Below are 5,704 nucleotides of genomic sequence, written 5' to 3' on the forward strand. Positions count from 1 at the left end.
TCTATCAATAAGGTGTTCCTAACGATACATACTGCTACTTGGTTTGACTATACATGTAAAAATAGCGGAATTCCTTGTTGATTAAGTAAATATGTGGTTTCGGCTTGCAGTGCTGACATTTCCACTTACATATTACATCAATTAATCATGTTGCAATCGCTGGCTTGTGAGGCCTTTGCCGGCTACTCCCGCACGCTTTCGTGAGCCATAGGATCGTGGGTGTGAGCGAGCATAATCCGTCCGTTTTAAATAATTTATCCATGTATGTGGACTGACTAGTGTAAATGCCAAGCGTGAATTCTGTACATGAGGCGTACTATTCTCCTTTTTATGGCAATTTCCAATTATCACCTATTTTTGTTTATGGTGTATGTATTGCCCACGCTTGTTTATATGCATTGGATTCCTGAGTCATTAGATGTCTTTCGTGTTTGGATTAACAGTGGTGCCACTATAAGCTTATAAAACTGCAGGTGCTACACCGGGTGGATACCATGGAATGTTTTCTTGTCATCTGTCACAGCTCCCATGGAAGTATCAGTCACACTTGCAGTACATTGGAGGCTAGCAGCAGGCTATTCAATCTAGGGCAGGGTGAAGGAAAAGGTGGCCCACGATGCTCTCTCGCGCTCTGCCGGACACGGCATTAGGATAAAGCAGAGACAAGTATAATCCACTTTTTCTTATCTCTTCCTCCAGCCTTTCATTATCAGGGCTAGCATACAACCAAAGTAGCAAGCCACAAACGGACAAGAGCACATGAAAATGCATGAAATTTGAGGTTACAAGTTACTTTAGTATAGTGAGCAGGGACAAAAAAAAATAGAGAACTAAGATGCATTCCAACATTCAAGATAGAAATATATGTGAAGTATTGAGGTTAGAACTCATGTTTGGTCTGCTCCAAATTTAAAGGATAATTTTTCTATCATAAGATATTTGTCTGGTGTATTAATAAAATGTCTACAAGGTTATCCTCCATTGAAACCGAGATAAACTAATACTTCATGTGTTTAGAATGGGAGGGTCTATTTGTCAGTTACTTGCAACATTTGAATATCTTGTGATCAACATCCAACCGTTCCCGTCTGACCGAACTTTTGGTAGTACCATTGTTGAAGTGCAAGAGTGTGAAGGCCTGGTCCAATATTTGATGAAATCTCAAAACCTAATTCTGAAACGACAAGTACAAAAAGATGTGTTAGCGAAGTCAAATCCTCTTCCTAACAGGTCTTAAACCACAGTTTGGCCATCCCCGGTCAGCTGTCTATATTCATTCCCTAAAAAGATGCTGTGTATATTCATATCTTCGATTGGAAGCCACCCAAAGTAATTTTCTTTCAGAGGGCACCAATTCTTCCGAAGCATCATATCCATAGTGGCATTGTTACTAAAAATTGCAGTATAGTTACACTAATTTTGCAATTTTGAAGTCTCATATAACAAAAATAAAATCGAGATAAGAGAATTAGCAAATCTATTTTATAAAAAACTGTTTTGATGCTGAATACACGAAAGAAAAATAAGGAAGTCCATAAATAGATGTCTTAGATTTATCAAATTTTGAATGTATGTAGACACTATTTAGTGTATAGATTTATTTAAATTTAGACAAATATAAGACATCTATTTATAGATGAAGGGAGTAGTAAGCATCAATTACTACTGTACATAAGTTGGTTTTGTTTGGAGCTGCATTTTCTTATTTGACGGAGCTCATTCCGCGGTGCCCCCGAGGAAGGCCGTGAAGTTCCAGTTTGAGCACACACCAGACCCTCGCCGGCTGGCGCTGGCCGGCCTTGATATGCAGTGTATACATTGTAGAAAGATGAGCTGCCTAGGTGTAAACCAGCAGTGTACCGCAGTGGCGCAGTCCTGTACAATACACAGCGATGCGTCCTCCCTCTGAATTAAGCTTGCTCTATTAGCTAGCATGTGCCCTTATAATAAGTTGTAACCTAGTACTTCAAAGATAAGTATTTTTTTGTTTTGAAATGGGGTTCACCCCAGCCTCTGCATCGGTTGATGCATACAGTCTTTTATTAAAAACTGAATATTCAAAGTTTACAAATCATGAGTCAATGAGGGTCGATACAAAAATCAACCACCAAAAAATAAGAAGTTTGCTAAGCAATCTAGGCATCTTCTAATCTCTTAATAGGCAGCCAAGTAGGCTGGTAGAAAATATCCTGTGCAAATAAGGCGGTTACATCCACAAACCATGCACTCCCGCTGATCCTCCGGGAGCAACAAGCGCCAACGCTGGATCCCGTGAACCATAGCGTGAATAACCTGCAAGAAATTAGTAGATTCCTTTTTCTTAAAAACAATATCGTTTCTGCAATTCCATATTAACCAACATAAAGCCGAAACACCGATGTGAATCCTAGCTTTATCAGTTTTGTCAGTTTCATTAAGCCAATTCCCATATATATTTGTGACATTGGATGGAGGTGAAATATTATATGCAGCAAAAACCACCCGCCAAATAATCCTAGCAAAAGGACAGGAAATAAACAAATGTTCAACTGATTCCTCTCGCAGAAAGAGCATTTCGTATTTCCATTCCAATTTTTTTTGCTAGATTATCACGAGTCAAAATGACTTTCTTACTAAGGAACCACATAAAGATTTTAATTTTTTGTGAAATTTTTATTTTCCAAAGCTATTTACGAAGATATCTTGCATGTCCATTTAACATATCACTATACATAGATTTGATAGTGAATTTCCCTGAAAATGTTAGGCCCCAAACGAACTTATCTTGATCATCATTTAGAGTTATCTCCATTAATCTTTGGCATAGGTGTACCCATTGATCCCATTTATCAACAGTCAGCCTTCTCCGAAACCAATATTTAACGGGGTTGAACTCATAACATTTGCCACAATATCATGCTTACGATGGACTATGTTGTATAGTTGGGGATACTGAGATGCAAGGGTCTACTCACCTAACCATATATCTTCCCAAAATCGCACCCCTTCTCCGGAGCCTACCTCAAATTTTCCCCTGCTAAAAAATTCCTCTTTAACTTTCATTAGTCATTTCTAGAAAGGTGAATCAGTAGGCTTACTTTCAACTTCAGCCAAAGTTTTCTGTGACAGGTACTTATTATTTAAGAGTTGTTGCCATAACCCTTCTTCAGAAAGGAGTTTAAATAGCCATTTACTAAGCAGGCAAGAATTTTTAATCTCCAGTACTTCAATTCCAAGACCACGTTTGTCCTTAGGTCTACAAATCAGGTTCCACTTAGTTAACCTACATTTCTTTTTATTTTCCTCACATTCCCAAAAGAAACGTATCGGAAAAAATCAAATCTCTTCCTTACCCCTTTAGGTATATCAAAGAAGGATAGCATAAACATCGGTAAACTAGTAAAAACAGAGTTAATCAATACAAGGCGATCCCCATATGATAACAACTTTCCAGCCCAACACCCAAATTTTCTCTCAAAACGACTTTCCACTGGATTCCATTCGGAGTTTTTTAACTTTCTATAATGGATTAGAATACCCAAATACATGAAAGGCAAAGAACCGGATTCACAACCAAATAGTTGTTTATACTGATCATCTTTCTCTTTAGCCTTACCAAAACAGAAAATCTCGCTTTTGTGAAAATTGATTTTTTAGTCCTGACAATTCTTCAAAGAAACGCAGCCTTTTCAAAGTCGTGTTCCATGAAAAATATCGTGTCATCGGCATATTGCAGTATAGAAATTCCACCGTCAACTAGATGAGGGATAAGACTTCCTACCTGTCCATCCTCTTTTGCTCTTGCTATTAGGATGACCAACATATCTGCAACAGTGTTGAACAACATAGGTGACAGCGGGTCACCCTGTCGAAGACCCTTCCTGGTTTCAAAATAGTGACCAATGTCATCATTGACCTTGATCCCTACACTTCCTCCTCTAACAAATTGTTCGATGAGTTGACCTGTTGAAGAAAAGTCCATTTTACCTTATCATAAGCTTTCTCAAAATCAATTTTAAATATCACTCCATCCATTTTCTTCCGATGAAGTTCATGAATGCTTTCATGTAAGACAACTACTCCTTCAAGAATATGTCATCCTGGCATGAATGCCGACTATTTAGGACTAGTAACTGTTTCGGAAATATATTAGCTCGAATAGTATCGACTTTTGTGAATATGAAACTAAAATTGAGAAGACAGATTGGTCTATATTGTTGGATTTGAACCTCATTCACCTTCTTAGGCAACAGGGTAATAACACCAAAGTTCAATTTGAACAACTGTAATTCCCCTGAATGCAGTTGATAGAACATTGACATTAAATCGCCCTTCATAACTTCCCAAAAGGTTTGGTAAAACTCAGCTGGAAAACCATCAAGTCCTGGGGGTTTATTTAACTCCATTTGAAAAGTAGCATCCTTGACTTCCTTCTCTGTGAATTCGGCAACAAGGATATTATTATCCTCTTGGGTTAATTGCGGAATATCCTGTCGAAACTCCTCATTCAGTGTGAGGTAGAAGTAGCTGGCTCTCCAAACAACTTCTTATAATATCCAGATATATAAACTTGTAAATTTTCATCACCCACTAGGGTTCCTTCCTCTTGTTCTAGTTGAAAAATTCTTTTTCTTCAATGTTTTCCATTTGCAATTAAGTGAAAATATTTAGTATTGTTCCCCCCTTCTTGAATATGTTTTACCTTGGCTTTTTGTGCCCATTTTGACTCCTCATCTCTACGAAGTTTTGTTAAATCATCATTTGCCTTTCTTAGCTTTGCTCTCTCATCATCATCTAGAGGAATTGACTCAGTTTTCAAGTCCAATTCATCTATTAAGGAGAGCAATTTTCTTTTTCTTTCTTGTATTGACCACTTAAAACATTTTTCCCAACCTTTAAGAAAACGCCTAATATGCCTGATTTTATCCTGCCATTTGGCAATAGGAGAATTCCCACAGGTCTCAACCTCCCATTCAGCTTTCACCATTGATACGTCTCCGACGTATCGATAATTTCTTATGTTCCATGCCACATTATTGATGATATCTACATGTTTTATACATACTTTATGTCATATTTATGCGTTTTCTGGAACTAACCTATTGACGAGATGCCGAAGGGCCGATTCGTTGTTTTCTGCTGTTTTTGGTTTCGAAATCCTAGTAAGGAAATATTCTCGGAATCGGACGAAATCAACGCCCAGCATCTTAGGATCACGCGAAGCTTCCAGAACACCCGAGAGAGGCCAGAGGGGGGCAACAGGCCCACCAGACACTACCCTGGCGCGGCCAAGGGGGGACCCGCGCCCCCTATTGTGTCATCGCCTCGTCAGCCCTCCGACTCCGCATCTTCGCCTATTTAAAGGTCCCTGACCTAAAACCTCGAGACGGAAAAGCCACGGTACGAGAAACCTTCCAGAGCCACCGCCATCGCGAAACCAAGATCTGGGGGACAGGAGTCTCTGTTCCGGCACGCCGCCGGGACGGGGAAGTGCCCCCGGAAGGCTCCTCCATCGACACCACCACCATCTTCATCAACGCTGTTGTCTCCCATGAGGAGGGAGTAGTTCTCCATCGAGGCTAAGGGCTGTACCGGTAGCTATGTGGTTAATCTCTCTCCCTATGTACTTCAATACAATAATCTCATGAGCTGCCTTACATGATTGAGATTCATATGATGATGCTTGTAATCTAGATGTCATTATGCTAGTCAAGTGGGTTTTACT

The sequence above is a fragment of the Lolium rigidum genome, chromosome 3, assembly GCF_022539505.1.
Source record: "Lolium rigidum isolate FL_2022 chromosome 3, APGP_CSIRO_Lrig_0.1, whole genome shotgun sequence".
Taxonomy (NCBI): domain Eukaryota; kingdom Viridiplantae; phylum Streptophyta; class Magnoliopsida; order Poales; family Poaceae; genus Lolium; species Lolium rigidum.